The following is a 20,612-nucleotide window of genomic DNA, read 5'->3' as shown; positions in this document are numbered from 1 at the left end:
GTTTCTGAATATGGAAGAAGAGGAGGTGGTTTAAACGCTGTTCAGTTAAGGATAGGACAGTATTTTTTTGACAGTAAAAATGGCTTATTTAACAGTCTTAAAATAGGTATTTCAAAATATTTCACAATTAAGCACTACACTATGTAACACAATTTTTGTTCCTGGGTAGTAAGTGTTATTTCCTAATTGCTTATGCCTCAAAAGTATAGCAAATGGCTATTATTCCCCACAAACTTTGCTTTTGTGACCAGGACAGTGATATTTCAAAATATCACTATTTCCAATGGGAAAACGGGCAAATGTCTGTCTTTTTGTTCATATAAAGTCAGAAAAAAACAACATATGAATGCAAATTAACATGTATTTATACTAAAGTAATACAAAGATGACTGCAAAAGATTTAGAAGTGAGTAGTTTTTTTGAGATTTACAATTATACTATATTTACAGTATAATTGTAAATCTCGAAAAACTACTCACTTCTAAATCTTTTTATCATCACTATCCTGACATATGAACTGATTAAAGCTTCCAGCTTCTCAACTGTTGTCAAGGAAACCTGGTACACAGTGAGTGGCCACAGCAGTGTTGGCAGTAGGCCAAACTGAAAGCACTAGAGTTTCAGTTCGCCTGGTAAAGCGCTGCTGTCTATGCTCTTCAACCCTTCCACTGCTTGTTGTCTAACTTCTCCCACACGAACTGTGTCCTTTAGAACCCCATCATACCATCTTCGTAGACTTTTCACTGGCTTCTCAGACACTGTTGGTATTGCCTAACCATTAATGTAGAACCTTTTATCTACTACTTTGCCTTTAATTATAGAGATGCTCCTTGATTTAGTGGGCTTGAATTGCATTCGTGCCCATTCAATGTTATTGGTTAATTTGCCCAATAACTGATTAGTGCAGGCTATTGTTATAGTCATTGTTGTCATGTCATCCATGTATGCTCGAATTGGTGGTAGTCGCATTCCAGAAGCCAAGCGCTCTCCTCCCACTACCCATTTTGATGCCCTAATAATTACTTCCATTGCCATGGTAAAAGCCAGTGGAGAAATGGTACATCCTGCCATTATTCCAACTTCTAGTCATTGCCATGTAGTGCTGAATTCTGAAGTTGAAAAACTAAATTGTAAATCTCCAAAGTAGGCTTTCACTAAAGTTATTATTGTCATGGGTACGCTGAAAAAATCAAATGCTGCCCAAAGAAGTACATGTAGCACTGAACCATATGCATTAGTCAAATCCAGGAATGTCACATGGCGCTCCTTCCTCTCCTTTTTTGCTGATTGAATTTGTTGCCAGATTACGCTGATGTGTTCTTAGCATCCTGGGAAACCTGGAATGCCCACTTTTTGTATTGAAGTGTCAATGAAGCAGTTCTTTAATAGGTAAGTTGACAATCTCTGAGCAATAATGCTGAAGAAAATCTTGCCTTCTACGTTTAATAGGGAAATAGGACGAAACTGACCAATGCTTGTAGAATCCTTTTCTTTTGGTATAAAGATTCCACCTGCTCGACACCATGCTCTTGGTACAATCTGTTTTTCCCATGCCACTTTCATCAATTTCTACAGGATTCGTAGAACTCCAGAAGCACGTTTGTATACTCTGTATGGAACTCCATTAGGCCCTGGAGAGGATGATGCTCTTGCTTTTTTCACAGCTTGCTCTACTTCTTTCCACTTAGGTGCACAGTCCTCCATTTGGTATTCGGGTGGATTGATAGGTGGAATATCTGAAGGAATTGACATAGGGTCCTGCCTTTTTGAATCTGTGTTTCCTCCAAATATCTCTCCAGCTCAAACTTAGATGATTTTAGTGTGCCATTTTTCTCGCTGGTGGATATCTTCTTTACAAATTTGATTGGTTTTTATAAAAGTTAGTTTTCGCACGCTCTTTCTTTTTGTTGCGTTTCCGTAGGCGCTCAGCTCTGTGCAATGTTGCAACTTATCTTTTATGACCCTATTGTAACAGATTGAGTCCCTCCTGACTTTGTTCTGCTCTTCTCCATTGCTTCCTCAACTACCTCCTTTCTAAGCGTTCAATCTCCTGCTGCCGTCTAGTCTTTCCAGGAATAGTTTGTACTTTTTCCTTCCTTTTTTCAATTCCAAACCTCTCACTTCCATATGAGTAGCTGATGTCCCCAAATTTATCCAGCTTCTTTTCAACTGTTCCATTTAACCTTTCCAAAGTAAAACAGAGATCCATGTTTACTGTGTCGCACGGAGTTTTCTCACAAGCTCTTGGCCATTTAACTCCAGGCTTGTGCCCGTTGAGGTTCTTTTCTCTCTCACGCTGGTTCGTCTGACCGGGTTCACAAGGATCATTAGATTCATCATGTCTATGACAGGGGTGCTGATATCCTGTGAACTGTGGTTTGCATCCTGTCGCTGGATTTCATTTGACTGACTTGACTGACTTTGTAAGATGTACTGATCAATGCGAGGCCCTTGTCCCTTCTCCCTCAAGCTTTTCATTCTCCCTTGATGAATCTTCAAATCCCTGACCATTGTCACCTTGCTCCAGCTGCAGACACAAACCTGGAGTTCCATGTCTTTGCTAACTGCAGATCTTGAACTAGTCTTTTGTGAAGTACTCCCCATTCTCATATTTGTTTCCGTTCCTAAGTCGTTAACCGTGTTATCCAACGCTGAGTCATGCTGTCACGAGGTCTTTTCCTTGTTGCCAGCTGCACTATTCACAGCAGCCACTGGATGTATCCAGATCTTCATGATTTCCATTACATGAGAGGAATATATTGCCTTGTCACATTCTAAGTTGATCATTTTCTCTAAAGTTATTATACAACAGATGTTCTTAAACAATTAAATGCTTACCTGAAAAACAGTGAATGCTAAATTGTACAATATTTCATTTTTTATGTCACAACTAAAGACATTCTATTTTCACTATCAATGAATTATAAAACAAAACAAAAACATAAATACATGTAAAAATAACAACAGGCACATGAAATGTCCTTTTTTTGTACTAGACTTTAGCAGAAATAGTTCCGATCTTTGATGCACCTAGTGTAACTGGTAGAGCAGAAATGGGAATTTTTATGGAGAACTGCATATTACAAGGCAATGGGTACATTTCACAGAAATTGTTTAGTATTATCTTTGTCAGCTCTTTAAAAGCATGATCAGCACCAGACAGTGTGTTACTGTATCTGGACCACATATTGTGCCGTTGGTATGTTTTGACATGCCTATAATAAGAACCAGCATACATTGTATTTTTCTGACTTTAAAATATTATCTACTACCACCCCCTCCGTCTCCTATTTCCCTTCCTGCCTTACATCATATACTTCTGGCACACATCAAAAGGACGATGTTGAAGCATTCACTTTTATCAATACTGACCTGACCTGACCATCTGCTGCAGCACTAGCACTTTGATATAGGGGTTGATCTAGCACGCAGAAGACTGTTCTATCCCTTACGGACATTTCTGAATACCATACACTTGGGATAGCATTATAAAACCAATGCATTACTCTAATGAAACACTAGCAAAACTATAAGCAGTCCACAGTGTTACAGAGTGTAGGAGACACTTCCTTACACAGAAAATGGTGAGAATATGGTATAGGTTACTGTTGCAAAGTGGTTTATTGTAGACAGGTGCAGGGGTGATGCGGTGCATGAAAGAAGCAGACAGAGATAATTGTAATCCAGTTTTTAGAAATGTTTTATTTTATTTCTAGGTCTGCCGACCAAACAATAGTTCTGTGGCAGTACACACTAATGTGTACAGCACAGGGTGTCTAAAAATAACAGACAGCCCCAAATAATGAACAAATATCTGTCCCACAATAATACCAACACGGTCACCAGTCCTGGGTGCATGCAGTAGTGCTCGTGGTGGGTGATACAGGTTTATATTTGTGGCAAAGGTGCAGTGTTGTCCGGTTTCATGCTGGCCCATGGTGACAGCTCCAGAACTGTGTTAACTGTCTGGTAATGTACAAGACAAGATGAGACAATTACAAACAAACAAAAACACAACACTCACGATTTCAGTTTAAATATACTGTTTACTGTCCTCCTGGCTCTTTCTCACTACAAACCAATCAGAAGGAACAGATTACAATTCTCCACCCCCCCTTATATGCTGTCACACATGACCCCTTGTTAAACGAGTGCAGCTGCCTTTACTATCTACGGCTGCTACATCGTTTCCCTTCCTGGTCAATACGTTCTTGCAACAGAGTCTTACCTTCTTCCAGACTGACCAACTTCCTGACCTGGGGAAAGAACTGTCAGGTCAGCCCGTCCTAAGAACTCTGTCCTCACTGCTTAGCGCCCTCACAGGTTGGGTGATTGATTTACAACCAAGATTAATTGTATTTCTGTCACAGTTACCTAGTCATGTTGTTGATGCTGACTCACTGGAATCCTTTAAACCTGACTGTGGCAGGGCAGAAGATTGATGTGGATCACGGACCACGTCTACCAAAAACACGACTTTTTTGTACCACGTCACACGTGACCGTATCAAAAGGGAAACAGTTATCGACTTGTATGTCTGGCCTACAGGTTTGTGAGATAAGAAAAAAAGAATAGTATTTATAATAGGGTGAATACGTGCGTGTGCAGGGGTTGCACAAACTCCAGCCTGTCAGGGCATCGGGTGCATACCTTTCGAGGGAAAAAAGTGCTGTATTTCGCTCCTGGGTGCGGTTTGTACAAGTCAAAAGAGAGGACTTCATCGTGAAATCCGTTCACTAAAAGAATTCTGTCGTTGGTGGCCTGCCCTTTGTCGACAGTGATTATGTGGGGGCCAACTTGTATATAGCATGGGATTTAGAATCAAGCAACGAGTCAAGGTTGAAATCAGATGTGGTACATTCAGTGCACAGATAGAAAACCAACATGAACACACACACAGATGTGTGTCTCTCTCTCTCTCTCTCTCTCTCTCTCTCTCTCTCTCTCTCTCTCTCTCTCTCTCGCTATATATATATATATATATATATATATATATATATATATATATATATATATATATATATATATATATATATATATGCATATATACTGTATATGCTTTTTTGTTTTTGCTAAAACCCTGGCAGCAGCATTTTGCAAAAGCTATAATCAGGATAAAACATAGCATGGAATGTCAGAAAGCAGGGCATTACAATAGTCAATTCTAGATGTTACGAAAGCAGCATTACTCTCTCAGTATCTTGAGATATTAATTTAGTAATATTTCTAAGGTGAAAAAAGACACTTTGGTAGCATTCCTAATATGAGATTTGAATGGAAGATCTGCGTCAAAGATTACACCCACATTTCTCATATCAGTTTTTGATACAAAAGGGAAGCTGTCTTCTTTAGAAGCACATATAATTGTTTTGTTGTTTTTTTTATTTCAACCTGTCCCAACACTGCCATGTACCCCCGCGCAGACTCGGGAGGGACGAAGACGGACACCCACTTCCTCCTGCACTTCACATGGAGCAGCTTTACCGGATGCGCCACACTGGAGCCCCCATTTAGTTTATTTTTTTTATCCCAACAACATCACCTTTGTTTTATCTGAGTTTAATGTTAAAACATTTTTTTTGACATCCATTGCTTTATATCAGCAAAATATGTAGTCAGAATATTTGCAGATGTGGAGTCACCCAGTTTCAGAGGTAGATACAGTGGCTCTCAAAATTATTCACCCCCCCTTGGACTTTTCCACATTTTAGACAGATCAACACAAAAAAGTCCATAATGCCAAAGTGAAAAATAAAATCTACAAATTATTCTAAATGAATTACAAATACAAAACAGAAAATAATTGATTGCATAAGTATTCACCCCCTTGAGTCAATATTTGGTAGAGGCACCTTTGGCAGCAACTACAGCCATGAGTCTATTTGGATAAGTCTCTACTAGCTTTGCACATCTGGACACTGCAATTTTTGCAGAAAATAATTGATTCCATAAGTATTCACCCCCTTTGCTATGACTCACCTAAATAAGCTCTGGTGCAACCAGTTGTCTTTAGAAGTCACATAATTAGTAGAAAATTCTATGGTCTGATGAGACCAGAATAGAGCTTTTTGGCCTCAATGCTAAGTGCTATGTTTGGCGCAAGCCTAACACCGCACATCATCCTGAGAACACCATCCCTACTGCGAAACATGGTGGTGGCAGCATCATGCTATGGAGATGCTTCTTTGCGTCAGTGCCTGGAAAGTTTGTGAAGATAGAGGGCAAAATGGATGCAGCAAAGTACAGAGAAATCCTGGAGGAAAACCTGCTGAAGTCTACAAGAGACCTGGGACTTGGAAGAAGATTCATCTTCCAGCAGGACAATGACCCCAAACATACAGCCAAAGCTACACTGCAGTGGCTTAAAAACAAAACAGTCAATGTCCTGAAGTGGCCTAGTCAAAGCCTGGACCTCAATCCAATTGAGAATATGTGGAAATAGTTGAAAATGCTGTTTACCAAAGGTCCCCCTTCAACTTGATGGAGCTTGAGCAATTTTGCAAAGAAGAACGGGCAAAAATTGCAGTGTCCAGATGTGCAAAGCTGGTAGAGACTTATCCAAATAGACTCATGGCTGTAATTGCTGCCAAAGGTGCCTCTACCAAATGTTGACTCAAGGGGGTGAATACTTATGCAAGCAATTATTTTCTGTTTTGTATTTGTAATTCATTTAGAACAAATTATATATTTTATTTTTCACTTTGACATTATGGACCTTTTTGTGTCGAGCACTGGCAAAAACTCCTAATTAAATCCATTTTGATTCCATGTTGTAACACAATAAAATGTGGAAAAGTCCAAGGGGGGTGAATACTTTTGAGAGCCACTGTATACAGTCAGAACTTGGATATCACTTACCCAGATATTGCGTTTTACCGCCCTTGTATTAAGAATAAAATCAATCCCCATTACATAATGTAACAAATTACCAGCACTTACCAGTCACGCGATTTCCAACTCACTGGTTTTCTGAGACAAAGCCCATCTCTTCAATGTTACAATTTATTTGACTATCTATCACAACCCTCTTTTTTTCTCCCTCTCTGCATGCCAAATCAGTCTGTTTTTATTGGCCAGTTACACAGCACTTCCTCCAGTTTCACCTGATGAAAATGCAGCCAAAATAAAGTGAAGAGATGGTGTCTACGGAAATATAACAGTTAACCATTAAACAGTTTTAGATACTGTGATGTATTTTTTTTTAATCTGTGATCTTTAGTTGTTTTTGTTGCAAGTGAACTGTGACATTAGGGCCTTATAGAGCACTATGTTCTGCAATTTTGAACACTGACTTTGGACACTGTGTTAATTTTGGAAACTTGTTTGTTTTTTTTATCTTTTGCTAAATTTCTTTGCCTTTTTACATTGTACGCAGTTCTGTGCATGGCTAACATTTTGATTTCACTTTGCTGTTGGGTCGTTAATCTGAATTGAAATACTTCTGTTGAAATATAGTACTGTACCAACAAAAACAATACAGTACATCTAAATAAAAGATGTATTTATTTTAAAACACGGTCCTTTCAGATATGTATTTTTTGATATTATATATTTTTTATGTTCTTTGAACAACAGACAAGGGTTTGAACGGGCCAAAATGAAATAATCAGATATGTGTCACATGTGTTTAAACGTCACTGAAGTCAAAATTTTACAGGGTGCTGACTGTAGTTGAGTATCATCAGCATAGAAGTGAAAATGTACCTCATGTCTAAGGGCAATGTCGTCCAGGGGTAGCCTATATAAAGAAAACAAAACTGGTCCAACAACAGAACTCCTTTGGACATCAAAGATGCAGGCCTTGTTGTCACAAAAATAGTAATAAATAAATAAATATATATATATATATATATATATATATATATATATATATATATATATATATATATATATGCATTTTAAGTCTGATGATCTGTTTGTGTACATTCTGTTTTGTAAAACTTTGCTGTTCGTGCACTATGTATTAAAACTGGATTAATTTATATGCAGCGCTTATTCAATCCATATGAAACCGCATGCTTCACAATTACTTTCCATTTCAAACCGCTAATAAAAATAATTACATTTCTAGTTTTCTTCTAGTATACACTTTAAAGCAAGTCTTTAACCCTAACCCTAACCCTAACCCTAATCCTGGTGTCCCTCCTGGTTTTTGTTCCAACTGTACCCTAAATGACTTCATTGCACCAGTAAAGCTTCAAATAAGCACTAAATTGGTCCAATTAAGTAATTTAGGGTACAGTTGTAACAGAAACCAGGACACCAGCCCTCCAGAACCAGGATTGAAGACCTCTGCTTTAAACAGATACAAGTTGTTAAGGTTGTAGTTGTGCTGATAATGAAATGCTTTGAAATAGAAGAGTGTCAGCTACCAGCATCTGAGGTTGACTGTCATTTTTGTATTTGACTATCAACTATAAGTGCCAAAGCACTAGAATTTAAGATAATTTGGTAAGGGATGAGCCAGATTCTCTAAGCAAGAGAAAATGTTGTACCAATTTTTTGTTTTAATTTTGTTTTCTCCAAAGATGGAATCCCTCTTCAAGATGAATGGAGGCCTTATTGAGCATGTGGCAGGCTGAGGCCCTGCACAGGTAAGGAATATGTTTTGGTGGGTTTGGAACTAAAATTGGGATAATTTGAAAATAAAGTTTGTGCTGGATATGGCAGGGCTGGGAGGTTAGAATTTCCTCCCTGCCTAATTGAAATCCAGCATGTGACCAGGTGTTGATTGACTAATTGGTTATCAATTAACCCTGGCCACATGCCTTTAAAAAGCCAGTCCTTTGGTCTGTGCTATTTCTACCAGCTGGAAGCCTCATCACTGTGTGTAGAGCTGGGGTGAGTGAACCAGATACGCGACTGTTCAACCTGAGTCGTGAGCGCAACCAATAATCTCTTTAACTGGGGTCCTTGGTATTTAGCAAAGGGAATACATTTGTGGGATTTTAATCCCACAAGAGTTTATTTTGTGTGTTCCTGGAGCGGGACCCTCCTTTAGCACAGGTAGCGCTCGCTTGTAGGCCAATGTTTGTTTTATTTTGTTTTGCATTTAGCTTTTGTATTTTCATGTACACTGTGTTTGTGTAAGTCTTCCCACACTAGGACAACCGTTGCTGCTACCCTAGTGGTGGCCACCTACAACTGCAACAGTTTGTAAGTACTGCAATAAGACCTTGACGCATGAGCAGCGTTTCAAATTCAGCCTCTGAGCCTCTCCTGTCAATTTGCGGATACCTACATAGTAACAGAACACCCCGGTTACAGAGCAGGTAATGTTCTTGGCTATAGCACTGGTTGGTGCCTCAAACTGCCAGGTTTCATTATAGCTTTCCATGCCTTCAAGTGGCCATGTAATTTAAGAGACACTGTACATTTTGAATCCAATATGACCCTTTTTAATATCTGATGGTGCCACACTATAGAGAAGCCATATCTGTAACTGTATCATTCACCTTTCCTACAGTAAAGCAGGATAAATTGTGTCCAATGGAAAGTAATTAGAGAATAAGCAAGAAGAACCCCAATAGGTGCAGACCAACAAGGAGGCAACTGCTCTACGGTACCTTTAGAGACTTTCTTTACAAAAGTTTACCCTAGTAAAAGCATAGCATCCTAAAAGCATGTAAAAGTGAACGTAAGCATTTAAGCCCAGAGAGGTATGGTAAAGTATATTAAAAACAGTGGTAAACTATGGTAAATACATAGGATGCAAAATTTCTGTGCATATTTACCATGTTAAAGGGTTTTCAAAGAATTCCTAAAAAATTGTAACGTGATTAGGCAATGAGTATGAATACAGGTTATGGGTGAGGTCCAGCGGTTTCTAAACCGTAATTGAATTTCTGCATACCCTGGATCCAAAACACATCCTGTTTTGCAAAAATAAGTGCATAGAACATGATCTAGCTCACCTTCTGACAGTTTGCCAAAGGAGGTTGAATTGGGAACAGTTCTAGTGAGGAACTCCCAAGAGCTGGCTTTATTGTAGACCTTCAGGAAGTAATTGGTGCCTCTCTTGTATGGTTGGAGGTTAGTGTTTGACTCTGTGCTTTGAAGTAATTGTACTTGTGGTTCAGAAACAAAACTGCATCCTGGCTTCATGCTCCAAACAAAACACATTCTTCTAGTGGAAATGTGTGACTGCCAAAGCAAATGAGACAACGTGTGTTGCGACATCCTAGTATTCAAATTTTAAATAACTGTGCTGCAGAAAATATCTGGGGATGTTGCGATTGTAAATGTGTGTTTGTACATTAAATTAATTTACACTTGTGTGCCAGTGGTTTGCTGGGTGCAAACCATCTATGAAATAGTCACATGGTTTGATTGGAATAAGGAAGGCTGTTCAATCCCAGCACTTAAGATTCTCAAGCAAGTTTAAAGCAGATTTAGAGAAAATTGATAAATGGAGCAACAGAACCTATAACCACTCAGAGTGAAGGCCTGCAAAATGGCAAATGTAAAAAGAAAAATACTTTTGAAGTAACTTACTTTGAGAGGATAGCACCACGGCCCAGGCTGGTTACTGGCAGGAAAGAGACCCAGAGACAGAAAGCTGCAGTTAAAGCACTGTTGCACACGTTCATTAAACAAACAAAACACTGGAACAAATAAACAGGCAGAAGGGTCCAAAAAAAAGATTAAACAAAACAATACTGACCACAAACACTAATGTCAGGCTGTGCATTCGCATTCACTGACAAATACACCATACATCACAAATTGAAACCTACTCCCTCTCCCAGATAAAGGGTTTCTCCTTCCTTTTATACATGTGGTCACTCCCCAATTAGCACCTTTGCCCTGCCACATACTTCCCGCACACATGGTTAGTGTTTTAAGGGGGGTCATCTGGCTTTCTTGCTCCCAATTCATGTGGGTGGGTTGGTCGGGGTTGTGGTGGAGGTGGTCCCCACACCTCCTCCTTCGGCTGGGAAAGACCTGGGCCTTGAAATAGGAGCACCCGTCTAACCCCTTTTGTAACCCCTGGGCTTTTATAAGGGGGCACCAGTTTAACCCCTATGACTACCCCTGGGCTTCTGTGAGGAAGTTCCCGTTTAACTACCCCTTTCCGTATATTAATTTTTACTTTATATAAAATATAGGTGCAAGTATGTTTGTTTCCCCAATATAAACTACTGTAGCACTAGAAACAGTCTGCTTACATGTTTGACATCAGTGTCTTTAGATGTGCAGTAGTACTGTACTCACTGCCAGGGAACACTCTTCAAGGCTGCCATTTGTTACAACAGGGAAGTAAACATCCTTTCATCTCTATGCATTTATGAGTCAGTGGTGAAAGTCAATATTGGAAATGCTTTTAAACAACACTGAGACTATGATGAGTCATTGGTAGACTATTACCACAGTTGTAAAGTCCAGAGGTATGAAAGAGCGTATTTAAAAACATAGCAAACCGTGACAAACTATAGTAAACTATGGCATAGTATAAATAAAGGAATTCATCAATTCACACTGATAATAAACTGCAGTACCTGATCAGTACCTATGCGTAACTGTATCAGTACCACTGTGTAACAATACTTCTGCCGTGGTTTCTTCAGGGTTAGACGCTGGTATAATAATCTTATCCTTATGGTATTTTTGAGTCGGGATACCCTGACTCATATTTCAGGGAGGAAGAAGAACTGTACTTTGTGTGGAGCTGAAGTCATGTTTGAGGATGAGAGATGTGGGGATTGAGAATAAACATGAGGAACAGCAACCGTAACAACAACTCTGCCCCAAGTCGATAGTAGGTTGGAACCGGAAGTTGGCCATTTTGGAGAAAACACGTAGTTGTGAGACTGCTAAACAAATCCACTGTGATCAGCAGTGGCGTGCGCAATGATTGGATAGAGCATGGCACCAGGCTGGTCACAGGGAGGAGTTTGACAGTACAAAGGGGGTGGAGCAATATGAGCACACACCCTTATGCTGAAGTACTGACAAGCTGGAGCCCTGTGTTATTGTTTGTGTTTTGCGTTAACAGAGTAGTAGAGACTTGGGAGCTTGGATTATTATTATTAAAAACAGACAATTTGTGATCAATTGAACTGCTGTTTGGACATCCCCACTACCACTCACATCCTGACAAATACATACCATATAAATGACAATAATATAATTAGGCCTTCTGATTTTTGATTTTAACTGATAAAAAACTATAAAACACTCATGATTAAAAAAAAATACTACAAAAAAACCCCACAAAAAACTACCTTTAGTATTAAGTTTATATTGGCACACAGTACTGAAAATTACTAACGTAAAAGCAAGGTTGGTCTTTACTTTTTATACACTAAGAGCATTTATTCATTTGTCAATGCATGTGCATTCAAAGGCAACAAAAAATACTTATCATAACCCCTTTTTTATATGGTGAGTTTTTATGTGATTTCAAAATTGCTGCCTGCTCTGTAGTGACATTCATTTTCTATACCCAACAACTGTTGGCTGACATAACGAAACTGCCTAATAATGTTTCAATTTAAAAGAAAATCTTCTTGTACTTGTATTTTACTCTAACTGACAAATTATAATGTGATGATGCTTCATCTGAAAACTTATCGTAACACTACTACTACAAATAATAATAATACATTCATAACTATAAAACAACAGCGCTAGATTTAGTAACTAATTAAATGACAAAAAATTGAAAATAGTTATTGTCAGTATCTTAGGTATTAATACATACCTTCATGATGTAGAATCAAATCTTCGTCTGTGACAAACAAAGTGTATTTGCCAATTCCTTCGTTCAGCTCAACTTGTTTCTTGCATGTGGCCATTTCCGTGTGCTCAGTTTGATCACCGATAAAAAATGCTCCGAAGTACTCTGAGCGACTCACAAGGAGTGGATAGGGTTAGGGTTAGGGTTAGGGTTAGGAGCGGAACTGAGCATGCCATTAAATTGGGTCTTTCACAATTACAAACACACCCCTTATCTTTACATGCTGCTCTAAATTCCTTTTGTTCTCAATTCTCAATTACTGCATTTAAACAAGGTTGTATGTTTAAACTTGTATTAAATTACAAGGTGCAATATTTTGTAATGTGATATTTTGTAACAACTGTAAGTTGCCCTGAATAAGGGCATCTGCTAAGAAATACATACATAAATAAATAAATAAATAATGCTTACATTATGATTAATTATTTTTGAAAAGTGAGTTTGCTATGATATTAGCAATTGATTGAAATCTTTGGAATATATCAGTACACTTTAGGACTGTTATTATCGGAAGTTCTAAATTTAAATGAATAATTAATACATGGTTAAACAGCATCTTTTGTGAATTCTGAACCTTTTTGAATATATGAATGCATTGCTACAGTTTGGAATATATTAGGAATGTTTAAGTTTTTGGTTAAATACTTTAAGAACTTATGGGGGGATTTTTAAAAGTTATGTTATTGTATCAAACTCACAGTATAGTAACAACAGTTTTAGTTGCAAATTATTTTCAAACAAAATGTGTTAATAAAACCAATCTGTTAATGCTTTAAAAGAGAGTTGATGAGGTCATTAATGAACAAATTTCAAGATAAAAAGCGTAATTGTCGCAGGTCACGTACATCACTTCCTGTCTACGACTAATAAGGGGAACTCGTTAATCAAAATTCATGTTAACAAGATTAAGAAAAATGAATGGAAGCATAATTTTTGCTGTTATGGAAACTACTAGCGTACAGGGAAATGGCTTTCCTGCCAGCGAGCAGCAGCGAAATGGAAATAAAAAATAATGTGAATATCTATTTTGTCTATAATTTGTAAACTTCATTTAAAATTGTGCATTTTGTCATCCAGAATGTATATTTATTTAGAATACTGATTTACGATTATCTGGCATGTGGGTAAAAACTGGATGGCAGGGATAATAAATAAATAAATAAATAAATAAATAAATAAATAAATAAATAAATGAAACCCCACTAGTCATTTCCCTGCATTTGGGAGGATATCTCTTCAATATCTACATGCTTCAGTGTATGTAAAACTTCATTATATATTTATTAAGCTTTTAACATTACGATATATAACTCCCTAACCCAATACACAATTTGTTTATAATTGATTGTTCAGTGAATTCCTCTAATCATACATTTTCTCTGGCACTCTTTGCTCACCTCCGCGTAAATAAACTCAACATGATTAGAAGTAGCCATCAAACACTTGCAGTATTATAAGAACATGTTATATGCATACAAACATGTGAAGGTGATAGTGTACATTGTACATAAAGTGTGGAGGGAGTCTGACAACATTACAGAGACGTTTAGGCAAAATCCATGTCAATGATCTGTTGACTGACAGCCCTGGCCCTGACTGCTTCTCCAGGAGGAATATTCTGAGGAGGCTCCAGTGGTTCAAGATGAGGCACTTCTTCCTCCTGGATACAACACACTATGAAGCCCATGATTTAGAGGTCGCACTGAACAGGCACCGAAACCCCATTTTTAGTATATCAAAGGTTCACACATTCCTAGTGGAACTATGTGTCCTTGACGCCTGTTCTTCGTTCTTGTGTGGATTAGACACAGGTGTTAAACACCAAGGACCCATTGCAAATCCGCAATCACCTAAGGAAACATGACCATTTCTTGGTAGTAATATTACACTGGGTGCAAATAACGGTATATCATTTTAGCAATACAACAAACATTCCGTAAGGTTACAAATGGTTAAAACAAGTGAATAAATGTCATTCATAAACTCAAGTATAGAAAAGGCTCAAATATTTTCCTAACTACAAATATATAGAAAAGGCTCAAATATTTTCCTAACTATAAATACTGAATTACAAAGGTAGTCTGACCTACTGACCTACTAATATGCCATCTGGTGTATTGGGTCTCTGAAGTGATTAAACACAGCTGATTGTATCAAAATGTAATTCATGACAGGATCGAGGGAAAGTTTCACATACGTTCCAGATGTTATAGGATGCATCACAAATCATCTGCATGCTTAGTGAATGGAACCCCTTCCTGTTCATGTGTGTGTTTTGTGATATATATATATATATATATATATATATATATATATATATATATATATATATATATAAAGCATATAAAAGCATGGTGCTGCAGGGATTTGAGGGCAACGTGTGTGCAATCGATGGTTCCTATTACTCTGGGAAATCCAAAAATGTCATACAACTCCCTTTTAATATTTTGTAGCATCTCCTGATTAAGCGGGATACTGATATAATTGTTAACCCTCTTTATCAAGCCACCCGTGACCCTTTGAAATGACCCAGAGACATCAAAGGACAATGCTGCTGAGTGCAGGGGTATGGCACAGAGTCTGACAGAGGTTGACAATAGCTATGCAGCTTTACCACCAAATAATGTGTACTAGGTATTGTAGCTCAAATTTTATTTTGCTCTTTTATAGTGTCTGCATTTTATTCATTTCATTTCTTGCTAATGGGTTTGTAAGAAAACTAAATTATGTATATATTTCTGTGTGAAGAAGAGATCACACAAGGATTTAAATAATCCAAATCACACTTTTACAGCTTAATCATTTTCATTTGGCACAACAATTAGTCCACTAGAAATTAAGCAGTGATTAGTTACCAAGTTCTGTAAAGGCAATGGATACGGCGCGGGTGTGTGTTCGAAGAGGATCTTGGTATGCATCCCAGATGCACTCTCAAATGCCTGTGTTATATATCTCGCCTAATTGTGTGTGTGAAGATAACCTTGTTTTTGCTACGTTACTTTCTCTTTGTGTCAGCAGTGTTTCAGACAGAGAACATCCATCCCTGCTGCACAAAGTCAAGTTGCCCCACTTTATCAGTTCATTGTTCGTTATCCTGAGGAGTAAACATCCTCCCTCAACTGCTTACCTTGCAGCTGCGCTGAGTACAGTGTACTCATAATATTGTGTTCTTATCCTTGTTTGTTTTCATTAGCCTGCCATGCATGTCTATTTTGAAAGCACTGTATAGTTGTATAGTGTATTTGTCATTGTAGTGCGTGTATATTACACTGAATGAAATTAAAATTGTTGAGTAGAGATTTTTATCACTGTTTATTTAAGGCTTTGGTGATAGATTTCTAAACCATCTTTGTGTACTCTATGCATTTTAATATAAAAAAATTCAACAATTAGACATTAGTACTACAGAATATGCAATATATTTACCATTATATTTTTAATAATGTTTGGTTATATTGAAAATATAAGGATTTATAATTGTATTTATAATTTTAGAAGTATTGAAAAAGTAGTGTGAAATATAATCAATGAAATACATACTGTGACTTTCATTGTATAGATCAGTATATTTAATTAATTATATTATCTGTTCCCGTGTATTTCATATTTATCTTAAATATATGGCTAGAAAGCATTTTACAATATATTATCTCGCAGTATTTGTTTACAATATATTTTAAGATATATGGTACTACTTTATCCAATATATTGCAATATTTCTGTAAGAGACCCTTATTTTATCTTAAAAAGTTTTATGCAGTTACCTGATGTAACAGAGCAGAGGCTCTGCACACTGGGAAATGTGTGAAATGTGGCAAGGTGGAAATTGAATTATTGATGTCAATTAACCCCTGGCCACTCTCTATAAAAAAACAAATGAATGATTATTTTGGGAGGATGGTTCAGGGATGGTGCATGCCAAGCCTAAACAGTGTAAATAAAGTGTTTGATCCTGTGTTTGTTTTGTTTTTAATAAAAGTGGGCAAGAAAACACTAAACTGAAGTATCTCAGTCTGGGAGTTCTGTTCAAGGGCACAAACCAACCTTGATCAGTGGGCTTTACCACTGACTTATTTGACCTTCAAAAAGACTGTCTCACACAGTAACATCAGCCCTCCTTTGATCTAAACATATTCCCCAGATATCAGTTCCCTGCATGTGTCCACTTAGAGGCTTCAGAAGGTATGCAGAAGGCATAGTTGCAGGCGTAGGCTCACGAGCAAAAGTATGTGTTTGAAACAAAACATAAGACTGAGCCCAACCCTTTGAGGAATGAAAGAAAGCATTACAGCACAAGGGTGTTCATTTAAGAATAAAAAAGAAAAGAAAATCTTACTAGGACTCTCATATTTAGTGCCTGAAGTTTTTCATGAATTTCACATGACCCTCCCACTGCTTCCCTACCTCTTGCGCCTATGCTGTACAGATAACAATAAGAGACTGTTGTTCGGGTGCCAGATGCTTGATTCAAGATACCAATGACATTTCTCAATGCCCCTCTTTGTGCTGCTGTGCCTTGTTTACTAGCTCAGACATACTTACGTGACCCTTCCTGGAATCTGGCTCTGGTAGATTTTTTTTTTCACAGTGGAAACTTGAAGTTCATTTTATGCTTCGACTAATTCATCATTCATTTCTATTCATACATTGGGCAAGTAATGTCATTCATATTGGCTTGAGGAAGTGTGGTGATATGCTTATCTATCAGTTTTCTGTGAGTTGTCATATTACATAAAGACCTCTATTTCATAACAGGGCCGGAACTGGGGGGGGGGGCAGTGGTGCCTGGCGCCCTCTGAAACATTGTTGGCCCCCCACGCTATCGTTTAACATCAAATGTGAGGCGCACCTGTGACAAAGAATTCGTCAGTTTCTGTGTTGAGATATCGTAAATTATGGCAGTGAACCCATATTGAAATTTAACTGAAAATGTTCTTGAACATGCACTGGGAGTTCTGCATCATCCGGTTGCCTTGGCAGACACAGAGCTCACAGGTTGTGTTAAAGAAAAGAAGTTTGGCCGGCTTCAGTACATGGATATCCTCCTCCAATGAAAAAGTATCTCATGAAAAGAAAATAGAACTGTCCAGGAATCTATAGCTAGTGCAAGCTTCTATGTTGCCGTTGCTAATGAAGGCCTCGATAAAGACCCACCAAAGAAATCACTTTAACACTAAACATCAAGGACTACAGTGTGTCGGTGAGTTTTCTAAAATCCAGCTGAAGACTGTTGCCGTGAACTTTATAAAGGATTATTAGAGACTTTGGAATTTGTAAGTGTGATTTTGTGATCTTGCTGTTTTTACTTCTGTTTATTGTAGAATTTTAGACTTTATACATAATGAAGTACATGTTATGGTGTTGTGTATTCTAGTGAGATGGATTTAATATTTAGGTTGATTTCATTCTACTTATGAAGTGATGTGTATTCCAGTGTGTATTGCTTTAAGTATTGTTATGTATTCTAGGGCATGTGGCTTTAAAGATATTTATAAAATGGAATATATTATAGGGTGTGTAGCTTAAAATATTAACATTTTCATTCTGCTTTTAAACTGGTGTTGCCTTTAGTGGCTTGAGCTCCTTTACATTTTTTGACAATTTAATTTCAAATTATTTAAAGGATGCATTATTTGAAAATGGTTTTTAGCTCTCCAAATATTGGTAACAGTAACTAACATTTCCATGCATGCATAAAGCTTACTTAAAATGTAGTTAGTACCTTGTGGGCCCCTTTATGAGTCCCATTATGAATCCCTGTCTGTGTGTCTGATAGGGTTGGGCGTCTTGGAGTCCAGGTCGAGAGATCCAACCCCCAAAGGCCAGGCTGAGAGGTGGTGGTCGGGGCTATGTTGAAACTGCAGCTGGTGAACATAACAAATCCCTGGACGATGGCGAACTGGCATCCCCAGGCAACGTTTGTGGGAGCCAAACACTGTTAAATTTATTATAATTAATAGAGTTTACTACAATAAATAAAAGTTGAAAAAGTTGTAAAATAGTTAAATCAAATTTAAAATTGAGTTTTCATGTACTGTAAACAATTTTCAGATATGGGAAATATCAAACATGCCTACAGTGGTTTTCCACCTTAAGCCAATACTGGTACATATCTTTTTTAACTTTACAATGACTAGATCAGTAGTTTATAGCACAAAGATCTACAATAAACAACAAAACATAACTTATAATAGTGCATCTTAAATTTGGGTAAATATTTCCAGTACCGCTGCACATTATTTTATTCTAAATTCTGTTTAAAATTCGATAAATCATGTGGAACTTCACTGGGGAAACATGCCTCTCTTAATACAGTAAGTAACAAGAGGTAAATTTTGTGCTCCTTTGAGTTTTTGAGCGCAAAGAATATAGTGTCACAGGCAAATAAATATCCGTCATTCTGCCTGTCATTGGCCAGTTTGGTTAGAGCCCTAATGAAGATAAGATCGACATTTTTATTTGTGGTACACTTTATAATTAATGAGGTTGATTGGATGTCATATTTCTATGGATATTTATAATTTAGTCTGCATGGCTTATTTGAAAACATCATTAAATGTCATATGAAACAGACAAGAGACATTACATTTTTTTACCACAGTGAAACATAAACTGAATGATTGTAAAATATACTTTTACGTACCAAACTAATCTATTTCTAATGATTTTGTATGAGTAGCAACATAAACAAAACAAAATACAAATAACATATTTCTCTAGGATTTGGCTAAAAGGTGTATTGCACAATAATATTATGATTAGCTTATATCCAAGTCCATTTGTCTGTGGATGATATGCTGCTGTGACCTGTGCTTTATGCCTAGCAATTGGCATAGGTTGTTGTTGATCGATAACAAATTAAAAGTTAAAGAAAAAAAATACTTGTAATCTAGTGGTGTGGCTATAAGCGTCCATGTAATAAATTAAGGTTTATCTGATGAGTGCAAATCAAGAACTTTTTGACTCATACCATATTTACGAGTCCTCTTCCTTGGTTGGAAAGGAATCTTTGTCAGCAACCATACTGATATATGAGTACACAGATAGACTCTGCTACTTTTTTTTGCATTTGTTACTTAGGGCATAGGCTTCCACCCACTTTGTAAAGTAATCAGTAACAGTCATTATATACATTTGCACTTTTTTGGTATCTGTAAAGGTCCAATTAAATCGGTCCCTATCAGATCCCATGGCACTGAAACCTGAAAACGTGCCTGTGTATGTGTGAAAAAAAGGAATTCAGAACAGGTGACAATACTTTATATAAAAAGTTAACTTAGATCCATAAGTATATTTAACATTAAAGTAACTATTAAATATGTTATGTAAGATAAACATTCATGCTTAAACAAACACATAACAGAATATTGAAAATGAAGATTTTGGAAATTGATAACATTTTTCAAGTACCATTTCTGTACTGATTTGTTTAATTCAAAGATTTAAAGACCCTATAAAACAATCAAACTGAAAACTGTTAAACACATCCAAACAGAGATTGATAATTGTGAACCCCCCCCCCCAAATACCCTCCTTCCACCACTGTTGCTCTTACCTAATAAAAAGAAAATATGGCTTTGTTTTGGGAAGACATGGAAAGTGTAACATCAACAGAAGAGGAGGAGGAGGAGGAGGAGGAGGAGGAAGAGGAGGAGGAGGAGGGGGAGGAAAATCAGTATGCATTTCTATAAAGAGGTATGTGGAAAATACAGCGAACAAGGGGTGGGGCTTGCCTGGAGATGCAGTACTGAAGTCCTTTTGCCATGCAGTGCCTTTTAACCCTTTGTAGTCTATTTATTCCAATGTATTTTCATACATGCTGTTGTTTATTTTACATGCAGTTTAATTTATTTTTTTCAGAATAAAACAGGTT

General features: G+C 37.3%; 1 long non-coding RNA gene across 1 annotated transcript; it reads right to left on the bottom strand.

The window, feature by feature from the left end:
• Positions 1–3,926: 3,926 nt before the first annotated feature.
• Positions 3,927–10,542, bottom strand: LOC121317932. Its single transcript, XR_005950551.1, has 3 exons — positions 10,495–10,542; positions 9,915–10,143; positions 3,927–3,966 (listed from the first exon to the last, which is right to left on the bottom strand). It is a non-coding gene; the product is annotated as an uncharacterized LOC121317932 (long non-coding RNA).
• Between the last annotated feature and the right edge of the window lie 10,070 nt (positions 10,543–20,612).

This window comes from Polyodon spathula, chromosome 7, assembly GCF_017654505.1.
Source record: "Polyodon spathula isolate WHYD16114869_AA chromosome 7, ASM1765450v1, whole genome shotgun sequence".
NCBI classification, from domain to species: Eukaryota; Metazoa; Chordata; class Actinopteri; order Acipenseriformes; family Polyodontidae; genus Polyodon; species Polyodon spathula.
This window is presented reverse-complemented; position numbering and strand designations above follow the sequence as displayed.